We start from the raw sequence: 15,731 nt of genomic DNA, 5'->3' as shown, positions 1-15,731 counted from the left end.
TGGTTAAGGTTAGGGTATAAGGCTTCGCAATGTCTTATGTCAATGAGTGTCCTCACTAAGAAAGAAGTACAAATGTGTGCGTGCGTATCTATCTTTAGTTATGACGGCCAATTTTGGTTCAATGCCATAATTGTGAGGACATTTTGGATGGTTCTCACAGATTCAAAGGGCTGTTTGAGGGTTAAGACTTGGTTTTAGGTTTAGTTGCGATGATTAAGGACTAGGGAAGGAGTGTCCTCGCAACTATAGAGAGACGTGCATGTGTGTATGCGCGAGAGAGTGTTTGTGTGTGTGTGTTTGTGTGAGTGGCAGCTTCCCAGGGAGGGGCTGACTGTCAGACCTGTGCTGCCTCCGTTCATCACCTTCCTCCCCGAAGCATGTGACCATGTGATCATACAGTCTCTGCACAGTCAGACAACCAGAGGAAAACTTGTTATTATTAAATCCGCATTGTGTGCTTCACTGTTGTGACATAACGACAGCTTCCCAGCATGCCTTGTAGTTACAGGGATGTTTGAGCTTAAATCAGCTATGACGAGCTCAAGGTAAGATATGCCAACCACTCTCTTACGGTGGGTATATACTTTTAGAATAACCAGCAAATCAGGGCAACTTTAAATAATTCAGATTAATCTTCTTAATCAAGTATTATCTTCATAACTTTAAAGAAGAGATTTAAGGGGATTTCAGAAGCCATCGCCAATGACTGGTGACCCAATTCAGTTCTCTTTTGAAATCCACTTTACTTAAACCTACAGCCAACGGATTTATGATTAGCTGGTAATTTCATTTTGAACAAGAATTACAGCCACATGGTTGTGTGCCTCCTCCAACCAGTCAAGTTGCAGTTTACATGCATATGTCTGTCAAAGATCATTTAATATACCATGTTATATCTATATGTGTTTTTTCCAAGGGTTTAGGAGTTAGGGGAATAAACTTTGAATTCAGTCACCTCCTAAAACAAAGAGAAATATCTATGGGCTACCATATTGAGACATATAGGCGAACAAACAGGATTTTTTTACCTTAGGGATTTACTGACCTGCTTTTTTTGTAGAACATATTAATTTGCTTATGGAACAAGGCAGAACCCACTGTGTTTTTATGTCGTTTGCAGAGCCTGTTCTGTCCAGATGCCGTGTTCAGCATGTAGTTTGCAGAGATTTACAGAGAAGGGATGCTCATTACTACAGACACAGGCTGTGGGAGGATGTCTGGGTTCTTATTACATCACTTTAAACAACTATTACTTTGTGGGCAAACATATAGACTACAAGTGCAGCACTGTGGCTATGTTTGGCTACGTCTTTTATTAGACCCCCTCTAAATTGGAGCTCTAGGGTTAGGCCCGTATACAAAAGTACTTTCTTTAAAATTTGGTTAAAGATGAGAGGTATTGACAATATTATGCATAAAAGTAAAAAATAAAACATATTATCCCTTAAAAGTAGCTGCTTGTTTTGGAGGGCTCTGCCAACTGTAAGTATCCATATCAACATTTAAAAACATGCATGACATTTAACCAATTTAAACATTAAAAAATGAAATGTTATCATCTCACAATGAAATATCAGGCTTATTCAGCTGTGTCTGCTTGTTGGTTCAAAATCCATTACATCTCTACAACCATCTACCTCCATGTGCAACATTGGACATTGCCCAAGAGGAAACCACTTGTCCACTCATGAGAGATCTACTCGTCCTCTCCTTGAGAAAGGTCACCCACAACTGGGCTTCAGTTTCTCCTTTCCTTTATTTCCCTTCACTCTTGTCATTTTTCTCTCTCACTTGCCGTCTCTTTGAAACATTGTGTTCAGTGATGGTCTCGCGCCTTATGAATTAAATATACTCACTCACTCCAGCTGCGGTCTGCTCCCTCTTCCACATCTTTTATACAAGCTCTCTTACACATGTTTGATATGTAGCATCTAAAGGATCATTTCCTTTAGATGGTTCACGTGGTGAAGAAATTTCACCTTCAATGAAAATTACGTCTGATTTTCATTGAAGGATCTACTAGAAGTACTTTAGGAAATGGAAAGTGTGAGCTTTTGAAAGAGATCTTTTTCTTTCCAAATGGAAGAGTGAATAAAAGAACATGAATCAGACACTCAATGCTATTTTTCAATAAGGTCTGTGTTCAGACTAAATCTAGTCTGCTCCATTACTATGGCTTTGACCTCCTTTATTTTCTTTTTCTTGATCTCTCTTGAAACGTTTGCCTTTCCTCTCCCTGCCTCCACATGTTTTCCAGGGACGTTTATCTAGTTCACACTGAGATTACAACTCAACACCAAGTAATGATTATAGAAAAAGGAATGGTCCACCCCTTAATCATCTTTCTAGAAACTGGCTTCAAAATAAATACTGATCTTATTTAATACCTTCAAGTGTGATGTCCAGTCGCTCCCTGACATATGCATTGAGTGCTTCTGTGAACCATGTTCTTTGGCTGTCAGCGACAGACTCTCCAGGGAAACACCTCAAAGCTACAGCAACTCACTTCTTTGTATCACAAGCACCTGGCTCCAGCTCCGGGGGCTTTCATTATTTATTATTTATTCTCCTCCCTCTGAATTACAAGGGCGGGTGTATGGTAGACCTGCCTTCATTCATATGCATTTCCTGGTTAACCCCATTCTAATGCGTCTATATCTGAGGCTTTCCCTGTCAGATAAAATGTATGTGTGTGCAGTTGGCACCATGCTGGGATCAGATCACAACAGGGGTTTAAACAGGTCTGTTGCATGTATTTACTTTTTAGATGACAAGTCGTTTATCTGACAAAGCAGCCCTTTCAGACTCCTGAGGGTTATTCAGATTTCTAAATCTACATTTTACAGAGAAAAAGGAATGAACTCAGAAGGAAGCTACACCTGCACTGCATGCAGTCTCAAATATTCAATCTTTGCTAAGTTGTTACATTTTTATCTGCAGAAAATTGGTACACAGGTGAATTTTACTGTTGACAATATCGAGCAATTATATAACTTGACAATAATAAGAGGGATGCACTTTCACTGTGTAATTCATTTATAGGCCAAATGAATAACACAATGACAAAGCTACTGTAAAACATTATGGGCCTAATTGCTTTGTTGGCTTATGTGTAAACTGTTATTTTCAATGCTGTATTGTTCTATGTTTTTATTGAAAAATCATACAACTAAACATTTATAAACATTTATTATTACTGTCTGTAACTGAATTAAAGACCATTTCAATGTCATAGGTAGGTGTATGTGCTGCGTGTATTTCCAATGCATCAGCATCAAGCTAATCTATGATGGCGTGCTATCATAGACAAACACCTCTGATTACAATACACCTGCCCCTTATGATGTAGTGAGGGTTTAATCAATATCTGGATATTCTACAAGGCTTCTGTTCACTGAATGTGTTCTCCAAGCGCTTGTTCCTCAAGCTTGGATGCAGGCATAAGAAGAGCTTCATTATTATCATCACATTCAGTCTTGGCTCTGCAAATGGATAGAATTTTTTTGTAAAAAATGTGATTTTATATATGAAGCATCCTTTCATGAACTTAAGGAAATCTAAAATCTATAATCAAACACCCAAAGAAGGAAGGGAGGGAGTGGGACTGTGTGACAGAGTAGTCTTAAGCTGTCTGGTGAAAGGTGGTGTTGAGGTGAGGTGGGTTCCTGCAATGAGTAAGACAGCTGAAATGGCTTAGTCGATGAATATGAACGTCCAAACACCTGCAGTGATTGGACGAATGAGATGAAGTCTGGGGCTGGAGCAGAGAGGAAAGACTAGAAAAGTATGAATACATCTGGCTCAGTCTCATTAATAGACAACAGTCAACTTCTAAAATAACAAAACAGTACAAAAATACTTTGAAATATGGATTGTTTAAACAAATCACTAGAAAATTCTCTCAAGGTCCATTTTGTGCCTTTTTGGTGATTTTATCATGTGATCTTTATCAGCAAGATGCAGTTAACACAGTTCTCACTAAATAATGAATAAGAGCACTTCAGAGTTATACTGCTTTTCATCAAAACTAAACCTATTTTTTATGGTATTTACATTTTTTACAGACAGCCATTCTTCTGAAATTACATGAAAGTACATTTTGAAATAACCTGTGTATTCAATTATTCTAAGTAAAGGCAATATAAAATGTCTAACGCAAATCAGAGCATTCTCATAGACACTGATAATTAATTCAAACATATACAATACAGCATAATCCAACCGGACACTGTGGCTGCCCTGTTTTCTGATGGGGTCAGGAAATGAAGAATAACTCTTTTCAAATGCAGCGAGCACACAGCATCTGACTGTTGATTACCTCCGATTAATATTTACACAGCCGTTATGCCAGAGGTGGTATCATAGCCAAAACTGTCTCATTGATACTCGGGCCAATTTTCCTCAGAAGGTCAAACCGGTCTTTATCCTCTTGGAAACATAACGTTTGAACATCTCTACGTTCAGGAGTTCCTTGATCAGTTTCCATATTTTTTTCAAGCTGAAGGATTGGATACAGGAAGAGATGCAAACAGACAAATTGTTAAACTGGCATTTCAAGTAGAAAAGTTATAAAGGGATTAATAGTGCAAGAAATCTAATGCTTTATTTTTTACCTTTGAATAAGCTAAGTTATTTCTTTTTTTGAGGTATGCTACTGATTAGACATGCGGTATTAGTTTCTTCGCAGGTGCAACAAGTAGCACAACCTCCCAATGTGTGTTTGAATAAAAAGAGTTTTGACACTAAATTCATTTCATTTTATTGTATTTCATTTGGTTACGTCATGTTCATGATAACAATCTGAGTTAACTATTATATATATATATATATATATATAAAGTACTTTTAAGTCTATATTCCCCACGACTTCACGGTGTGTGTTCAACACAAACACACCAAACAACAGAGGCAAATCCTGTCTGGTTCGACTTCAACTCAAGCAGCAGGGTCTGCGAGGGAAACAAGAGCAACCAGATATTCACTGTGGAGTCTGTGGAGCCAGCCCCGGGCCTCAGCTGGCCTTTGAGAAATAGATTTCTATGGACAAAGATGCTCTTTTGGAGGAACAGTCACTCTGTGTTTATCTGCTCCTGCTTCCCATGTTGTGTCAGCTCCGAATACAACCCCTTACCTACACTGCTCAACATACAGTATTTGACTCTGGCCAATGCATATCTCTCCATTTCATTTTGAGCAATGTACATAGACAAACAACACAAGAGCTCATCTGTATTTAGAGATTTCACATCTGCTAAACACTCTGAAAATAGTTCTTTTGTTCATTTTTTTAATTCTCAAATATATCAGAACCTTGCAATTTCCATTTTATATATTACACATTCTTATATCTTATAATAATAGAAAGATAGCCCCTGGAAAAACCTTGTTTTACATAAATCTGTCAAAAAAAGTATACAAATCATTCTGCCAGTAAACTCCAGTCTGACAACCGGCGTTACTGTTTTATTTTACAATTTCAGGTGGTGCCAGGAAGTTTGGACCCCATAGAAAGATATCTCATTGGGCCCCACCATCCCACCTCTACAGGCCACGCTAACCCTGAAAAAATCACACAGCGCAGATATGCAGGCAACGTTCCTCACAGTGGAATTCACTTTTTCATGCAAGACTGGCACCTTCTATAAGAAATGTTCTAAGGGCTGTATGCTACATGTTATGATAATGTTTGGATCTCACGGATTCTGGTCACTTCATTGTTTCCTGCTCCTCTATCTTTTGTATCGATTTTTGTGGAGTTAATTGATATTGAAGACCATCATTTAGAGCCTGATCCTGTCTCTGAGTCTGCATTCTGAGTTATTTAACAAGAATGGTAGGTCTGGCACCAGACTTCTAAACTACAGACAAGGGATTTTGCTCTAAATTTGTGTGCATTGATTACTTGATCAAATTGCATCAAACTCAGCATTGCATTTGATGTTGATATAAGTTCAATGGTTTGCTCTACATTCATATAGACATAGTCATTTGTGGAATTAGTAAAAAGATGTTTGTTAAAAGAACAGCAAGAGGCAAACACTCAGAACTCTCTGTCTAGATATGATGTTGGTGGAGTAAAAGTAGGTCATTTCCACCACTCACTCACTACACCCACAACAATATGGCAGACTTACTGTCGCCTTTTCTGTTTCTCCCTCCTGTCCCTCTTTTCAAACTTTTCATCTTGGAAGCCAGATTAGCAACGGTCCCTGCATCCGTGTGTCTTCTGGCTTGGGTGCAGAGACTCTGTGGGTGTTGAGATTTTACCAAGAAAAGACAAAGAAACGTTTGCTTTATTAGTGGATTAAATATTCTGTCCGTAATAGGGGTTAGTAATTGTATATTGAATTAAAATTGCATAATGTTCTAATATCCTCCACAGATACAGCACCCCTGTTCTCAGGGAAACCAGAGAGAATTGTCTGTCAACTATGCATTCATTATCTGTCATTCAATTTCTATTGTGTCGCTCAAATAATATAGCGACCTCCATATGCTAGTTATTTGTAGATCTCCTCTACTTATTCGCTCGCCCCATTCAAAAGAAGATATTTTCATCAAATATCTGGTTCAGTGGAGTTGAGAAAAATAAATCTGTACAGCTGCTCAGAGTCCAGAGTCTAATCAGACTGCAAATTATTGGTATTTTTCCCTCTACCACTTTGAAAATTACAGGTTTAAGAGTACTGCTGCGGAGAACAGGTTATTGAACAAGCCCTTTTGTCTTTCTCTCCCCATTCGATTGCTACCTGCCTCCTCCCAGCTGATCTGCATCATCCCTCTTCGTTCTCCTCTCTGTGTATAAACAAAGCAATACCTTCAGGGAATAAATCTGTAAGCGAAGGTTTGCTTTGAGAATTAAAGTCTCTTATTGAATCAAATGAAGCATGGACTCAGGGAGGGAGGATGGAAAAGGTCAGCAGAGTGAGAACATTTAATGAATATTGAATCCACGCACCACCACCACCTTTCTGTTTCACTCACACACACACACACACACACACACACACACACACACACACACACACACACACACACACACACACACACACACACACACACACACACTCACACACACACTCACACACACAAACACATATGCATACTATACACACACCTGCAAGAGAGATGTTTAAATCAGAGAAAATGTCCCATTCATATATCTGTGAAAATCTATAAATATAAAAGCAATAACGATAACAATAAAAGAATGTACTTGCAAAATTGTTCTAGTGAGATTGAATTTGTTGGTTCGGTAACACGTTGTGTTATGAAAGGCTGGGAAACAGATTATTTACAGCTCTGCATTTGCTATTACAATGGAACAGACAACGAAATCGAGTTTGTGTTCATTGATTTCTTTTGAGAACCTAGAAAATATAGTTGCTGTTTTTTTTCTTTTCTCTACAAGATTGTGATCTGTTTAAGTCGAACACAAATCTCAAATGATTCCAGTCAGTCCAATTGGATCTGAGTCCACTTGTGATATAGCATATGTGGCCCAAATATCCCAAATCAAATTCAGGCCACCTCTGGCCACTTTGGTTGATATACGGTATTGCTATTGCTTCATCATTCCATCCAATGGGAGGGCCAAAACCAATTTGCTAAGGGGGTCAATACATAGCGCTTACGCTTTACCTTTTCTCTTCTAGCCTGTATTAGCACATTAATGAAAATGTTTGAGGGTTATATTTTGAAGAGACTATAAATATTATCACAATTTTACATATTAATTAGTATTATTTGTTTGACTCTTGCTGCTTTCAACAATTTGTTTCCCGTTGGAATCTGTTCTCATTGAAAAAGCTTCAAGACAAAAGACAAAACACTTTCCCTACCTGCTCAACACCGAACAGCCATTAACTGATAAAAACGGTGGAGCGTTTAGCAGCTGAAATGAAACAGATATTTCCCTCAGGATTTGGCGCAGACCAAAACAAAGAGAGTGAATATTGGACCCCTATTTATCAAGCGGACAAAGACATTACTCCAGATGAATGCTAATTTTGCTAAGTGGATGTGTAGATAACCAATTGTTTGCTCACACATTCACCTGATCAGCTTAAAAGGTAAAAAAACTACTGATCAAGTATTTCTTCTACGTCTCCAGTGACTCCAAATGAATAAAATAGATCAATTATTACTTTAAATTAAACTAGTTGTGTTTAGACTTGTTTTTAGTTTGTATTCTTCTTACAAACATTGCTGAAATAGCTCAATTGAATGAGATACTCTGTTTGGACTCTATGGGACAGCAGCATCACCGTCTCTTGCTCTTGATCATTAAAATTAAACAACACAAAGTTCAGTTTTCTAATTGTACCTTGATGGCATATGCATCTCCTTACAGTCAGGGCTTCTAGTTTACTCCATATGTTGTCAATACTGTGTCTACTGAATACCCACTGTTTCTGGGATTCAATAAAGAAGGTACCCTGATCCAACATGTTCTCATAAAACACGGTGAAATTTCCATTAAATCTAAAAACTAAAAATCAGCTTTAAGAGGAGGAGACACAACCAGAATCAGGCTGTACTTTGACATTTAAATAGCACAGGGAAACATAGGGCCAAACTGACCTTGTGGTTGTTCGCCATTCAAATCAATTTCACTTCACTTCTAACGGTTTCCTTATTGACTTTGAGTCAAACTTCACCCAGACCTTTACTAAATAATTTGATCCACTGTGTCCTAAAGTTTATCTTCCTTTAATCTCCTCATACTGTGATTAACCGTGAAGAAAGGTCTTCACAACAAACAAGTGATTTGTTATAGTCATGTGATCCATTTGTGAGAAACGTAATTATCACATCTCTGTTCACATGTCAACTGGTTTTCATTTGTAAGACTGTAGGTTCATCTCTTGTGCAAAGTTTGGTAGGATAATCGATCTGGGTTTTAAAGGACTGTATTAGCGGTTTTGCATGTCACCCACTAGCTTCTTCTCAGACATATTTGAGCTTTTGTTATATTTTGAAGAATTCAAAAGGTTCAGGTTAAAAGTCAGACACTTACCTTACAATCCAACAATCTTTTAAACTGGGACTTGAGAAATGAAGCTTATCAAAAGTTCAGTCAGGTAGACTTGATTTTAGCCCAGGCTAGCCACACTTCTCTTTCCCAGACATCCCAACATCGTGCTCCATTCTTCATAGCCACCACCAGTGTGGTCAGAGGTTATCATACACAACTAATCCATTGCTTCCAGTGATCTACCTTACTTAGAAGTGACCTAGTCTATTTCTCTTATTCATAGTAATTTAATTCTAATTCACTCATTCTCTTTCTCTCTTCATCATCAACACAAGTTGATTTTGAGCTAAAAAAAGAACCAAGCCTAGTCAGCAACTGGAAGTTAAGGGATGAAGATTACACACAGATTTACTGTTACAATCACTGGAATAGTCGTGTTTGTTTAAACATGGACGTAAGAGTCATATAGCAGCTAAGGGAGAAGAATGTGTAACCAAACTTGTAGTTTTTTCAACTGCAGTGTAGCACCAGTAAATGTGTTCTGAATGATTGCCTACATTTTCATTGAAGCTGACTATAAGACACAGGGACGCTGGCAGCACCGTGCATGATATTACACACACTATTAGGGCCACATCAACCATATCAATTTCCTATTAAAAATGTATTGCCTTTCCATGCCAGTAAGCTTTAAAATAGAAATCCTATAGCTGAATGGGAGCCAGGGTCACCGACATAAAGGAGCAGAATCATTTACGGTGTTTTGTTCTAGTCTCTAATAGTCCGGTACAATAGAAACCCCTCAGGATTTTTCATTTATAATGAACTGATATAATGAATGAATCCTATTAATAATAACATATATATGATATTAACCTACTATGAAATAGTAAGGTATTGTAAAATGTATAATTCCCTTATAGAATACTTTAAGATCTTCAAAGTGACACGATAACTCATTTCACATTTCACATTTTCGGCTGTATATTGCTTCAAAGAAGTAAAAAGTTGAAGGTCCCCACTGGTGACAAACTGGAAAGTGTGAGAAACTGATAATATTTTGAAGATCCAAAGTAAGGACAAGTATACCTGTAAACCAAGGACACCATGAAAAACTGTGGGTATGCAAAAACACATGCTCTGAACTAGATATACTGTAGAAGCTCTGCATGAATGTGTGTGTGAGAGGTTGAATATGGAGTGTAGAGTTCAGATTAGAAGTCCTGTATAAAGGTAGGCCATTTACCATATAAGCATCAACAAAGGTGGTCAACATGGTTGGCAATAAGTTGCTAAGACAAATACATGGACACTGTATGCATGGCTAACTTTAAACTTTGAGTTATGTACAAAGTCAGTCAGAGAAGCAAAGGGTGATGAATGAACCAGTCACAAATATTTGAAAAACAAATGTGAAAGATTTGAGAGAAATCCCACGATCCCAGCATCTGAATATATTATGGCCCCCGACACTCCATCAAATCACCAGCAGCCGCCTCCCATGAGGAGGCTGGTCCTTGCTGAGCCTTGCTGATAAAGCAGGGGCGGTCTTTCCAAAACCCTGTGGTACATGAGTCCTGCAGAGCTGAGGATGAACTCAGTTCAGGACATGGATATCTGGCACATTTAGTAAGGGACTATCAGCAGCAAAATTCAAAGCCTTTCTCTCTTGAGATTTCTGAAACAGCCTCCTCATCTTTTTCAAAGCTCCAGGTTGAGGTATTACAGAGATAATCTGTAACAGAAATGAAAGAGGCAGAGGAAGAAGCTGACTTAATTAAACAACAAATCTGATTCTACTCAGACTTATATTTTATAGCATTAATATATCGGACTCTGCTTCTCTGCAACATTATTATTCTGCACTCTGGTCTCAAATACAACCAAAATATATAGTATATTTCTTTTTTATGCCTCAGCACCGACAAAGCATTATGTAGTTGGGTTGTCCGTCCATATGTTGTTACAACTGTCAGTCCATTCACGTGCACTCAAAGATCAACTGATTTTGTTTTTGTGGTCGAAGGTCAAGGTCACAATACACACATTTTTGTGAACACCCACAGCGTATGTCATTACATATGACACAAACATGCACTTAGATCAACGGATGTCCTGATTATAATGGGTCAAAGTTCAAGATACCTCACAGAGTCTTTTTTTGCCTGCTGAACATGGTTCAAAGGTCGAAGGTCACAGTCCATAACGTCTGCCTTTAGGACATTTCTTGAAATTTTGAGCAGTTGTTCCTTGGACTTGAAGATGAGCTGATATTTAAGAGGTCAAAGATCTAAAATAAATTGTTTTATTTCCCTCTATCAGCAAGCAGTTTTTTTATTTTAAGTCAACTTTTTAAAACTTGTTCTACCCTACCACTGAGCTTCTGCAAACAGCTATATTTATAAAGTTTAGAAACGCTTCTGTTGAAATGAGTCTGAAAAGCTGTTTGGAGGATTTTGAAACAGTGAACGTTCCATTAGTGAAGAGCTAATTCAAGCCGACTCTGAGTTAATGTGAGGTCTGCTCCTGTTGTTCCATGCAGTTAAATTAGCACATGTAATAAGATGATCAATGCCTGTTTATTGCGGTCACTTAGGCATAATGACTGTGTTTGTTCAGCCAGTGATTGAATGTAGGCTTTATTTCATTATGCCTCCCTAGCACCCACAGGACAACAAAACCTGCTTAAGAAAAACACACACTATCTCACTCTCTGTCGCTGTCTTTACTTCTCCTTTCCCCCCCTTGTTTTCTGGTTCTTGCTTTGTTCCACTCCGTCTCTCTCCTGCGTCTCACTGCTCTCACACTCCACTGGCAGCCAATTCCTCTCTGTCTACCTAATGGAAGCCAAAGGGAGGCAAAATGATGCTGTCATCAAACATGCTTTATGTAACAGCGGTGATACCGTGGGCTGTGTGCTGTGCAGTGGCCTCCCTCTGGCCTTATCTCTCTCTCTCTCTCTCTTTCTCTTTGTGTTTCTTGACTTCCCACTCCGAGACTCGGCAGCAGACACACAATTGCGCAGGCTCACACAACCAGTGACAATAACAACACTCACTTCCCCGTTCAGTCCCTTTGTGATCCATTAACCCCACAGATTTTTATCTTCAAATACGTCAAGGAACCTAGGGGAGTACAAGGGCATCTTTAATTAGACTACAGAGATAACATGTTTGTGTCCAAGACAACACAAACCAACCATTCCAATCTGAAGTTAAAGCTGCTCTTTCTAAAACACGACATGAAGGCTTCAAAATTCAGTGTAATATTCAAAGTTACGCTATTTTGCAGGCTAATTATAATATTTATTTTTCGTCTAATGACAGGGATTATATACTGTGTAATTAAATGCTTTTATATATATATATATATATTAAATGTGCAGAGAGAACAGGCTGTTCTTATTCTGTTTTCGTAGGAAAAACTACCTGAAATGACTCTAGTAGAATTTGTATTTATAGAGCCAGGAGGCTGGGGACACGTGACCTATGCACTGCTGTCTCTCTGTGCTATGAAACATCTCCAAGATTGTTTTTACACAACCCAGAAAAACAACTGTTTCATTGAGTGTGGCTCCATCAGTAGCAGATTTATTGTGAACATTTTTGATCATTACGCTGCAGAGATCACTTGTTGTTTACAGCACACCGACACCGGCGTCTGCTCTCATCAACAGAAGCTGTCTTGATGTGTACCACACCACTTTTTCATCCTAAAATATTTGTATAATTGTTTCATTTTTATTTTTGGATCTGTCTTTAAAACATCATTAACACACCCACTCGCTCGTGGTGAAGGGTCTCGGGCTGAGTGCTCACTTCAGCTCATTTGGACATTTTAACTGCAGAGGCTCTCACTCGGACACTTGATCTCACATACAGGAAGTCAGGAGATTATTGTGTCTGAAAGCAGCTTGAGACGCATAGGGGAGCGAGGAGCTTGGAAAGATTGTTTCTAACTGTAAGTGCATATAAAATGACATCAAGAACCAAAAGCAAAAGTACTCATTATGCTGCATGTTAAAAGTGTATTGTTTCATGATTATAGATGCATTAATGTGAACATCACCTGGTCTGCTGTTTCCTCAAAAGACGTTCCGATGAAAATAAATGTGTCCCCAGATGACTAAACTGCCTTGGTGAAATTTTTTGATTTCAACTAATGTTTTTAAAAACCCTAAAAGTTACCTTTACATTCTTTTGTCAGGGAAGTAATAAAAGATTTCTGTAACAAATGGATACAAAGTGTTACATTTGTACTATTATGTAATTTGTTTCTCTTTTGTTGTGCGGCCCTGAACTGCTGCAGGGCACCTTCCCACGATTCCATTATTCATTCACTCTCTCTTTGTCTCTCTCTCTCTCACTTCAATTCAATACAATTCACTTTCAGTTGAATCTGATTTATTGACGTTAACGTTCTGAAACAATATTATCAAGGCGATGGAGTGAAAGTTATTTTGGTCTGTCTGTCCGTCCCTCTTCCTTTCCCCCTGTCTTTCTCCCAGCTTAATATTTTGTAAGTGGATTCAGTTCAGTTACTGTGAACTATTTGCATGGATGCTGTATTAAGGTTTTCTTTTCGAAAGCGACAAACTCAGACGATCAATAATAAAAAAAATTCCCTCATCTCATCTTATATGAAATCGAATAAGCTTTCCTGGCACCAATATGGGTTGTACGTGCGTGTGCATATGTGCGTGTGTGTGTGTGTATTCGATTATCTGCAGTGGAGTCCAAAAGTCTGTCACCACAGTTCCCAGTCACATGAACTCCTATATTGCCTGAGGTAAGGTCTGGTTTCTAAATACAGGATTTATTGGTTTCTTCACTGTATCCTTTGTATCTCTATGGTCAAGAACCAGAGTGCAAGTTCATGAGACACACATCCCAAATGTCCATATAACAATAACAGTAGGTAAATGGAGCAAGCAATAAATACTAAGTGACATGGAATCATTAAATATCAAAACCTATTCGGATATGACCTTTCTTTTCAATGTCAAATAAATGAATAAATACAGTTGTTTGTATTGTTTTTACAGTTGTTTTAATTGAGAAAAGAAATTGGACTCATCCAGCAGCTGAACACATTCCGGATGTTCTTTCTACAATGGAAAAGAAACATTGTTCAGAATTTCCCGCAAATGTGTTGCGTTGTGTTGTGTTTTGTTTGTTTTATTTTGTTTATCGATACTTTCACAAATTTTCCTCCTTTACCTTGGAGAAAAATCCTATTTCTTCAGTAGTCTGATGAGTGTATGAGTGTGTGCAATTTGGTGCCGCTGGATTGAATTGAAGGGGACTATTTGGCCTCTGTGTTGGTATATGTGCTCTTCTGAGTCCCATTCTAGTTTACTTTATTTTCACCTTGTGTCCAGTTCCTTATAAATCAGCTCCATGAAGTTTAACTGTGGAGACTGTGTTGCTCTTCATCTGGTGAATTTTCCGTCTTCTTCTTTTCTACTAATGTTTTAGATCATTATTTTGAACCCCTGAGCAACCAGTTTGTTTTTGAGTGCAGTAATGATGATCTAATGATGCACGTAGTAACATGTACATTAGTAGCAGAACAGCTGGTTTTAACCTCGGCTCATCTCATTTTCGTTTTCGTCCGCTTATCCGGGGTCGGGTCGCGGGGGGAGCAGCTCAAGCAGGGGGCCCCAGACTTCCCTTTCCCGGGCCACATTGACCAACTCTGACGGGGGGATCCCGAGGTCTCCTCCCCACTGGACGTGCCTGAAACACCTCCCAAGGAAGGCGCCCAGTGGGCATCCTTACCAGATGCCCGAACCACCTCAGCTGACTCCTTTCTAAGTAAAGGAGCAGCGGCTCTAATCCGAGTCCCTCACGGATGACTGAGCTTCTCACCCTATCCCTAAGGGAGACGCCAGCCACCCTTCTGAGAAAACTCATCTCGGCCGCTTGTACCCGCGATCTCGTCCTTTCGGTCATCACCCAGCCCTCATGACCATAGGTGAGGATAGGAACGAAGATCGACCGGTAGATCGAGAGCTTTGCCTTGCGGCTCAGCTCTCTTTTCGTTACAACGGTGCGGTAAAGCGAACGCAATACCGCCCCCGCTGCTCCGATTCTCCGGCCAATCTCACGCTCCATAGTACCCTCACTCGCGAACAAGACCCTGAGGTACTTGAACTCCTTCACTTGGGCTAAGGACTCATTTCCTACCCGGAGTAAGCAATCCATCGGTTTCCTGCTAAGAGTCATGGCCTCAGATTTAGCGGTGCTGATCCTCATCCCAGCCGATTCACACTCGGCCGCCAGCCAATCCAGTGAGTACTGAAGGTCACAAGCCGATGATCCAATGAGGACCAGGTCATCTGCAAAAAGCAGTGACGAGATCCTCAGACCACCGAACTGCAACCCCTCCCCACCACGACTACGGCTCGATATCCTGTCCATGTATATCACAAACAGGATTGGTGACAAGGCGCAGCCCTGGCGGAGACCAGCTCCCACTGAGAACGAAACTGACTGGCTGCCGAGGACGCGAACACAGCTCTCGCTTTGGGAGTACAGGGATTGGATGGCCCTGAGGATAGACCCCCTTACCCCATACTCCCGCAGCACCTCCCACAGTTTCTCCCGGGGGACCCGGTCATACGCCTTCTCCAGATCCACAAAACACATGTAGACCGGATGGGCATACTCCCAGGCCCCCTCCAGGATCCTTGCGAGAGTGAAGAGCTGGTCCGTAGTTCCACGTCCGGGGCGAAAACCGCATTGTTCCTCTT

This window comes from Pleuronectes platessa, chromosome 3 (assembly GCF_947347685.1).
Source record: "Pleuronectes platessa chromosome 3, fPlePla1.1, whole genome shotgun sequence".
NCBI lineage: Eukaryota > Metazoa > Chordata > Actinopteri > Pleuronectiformes > Pleuronectidae > Pleuronectes > Pleuronectes platessa.
Note: the sequence above shows the minus strand (reverse complement) of the source record.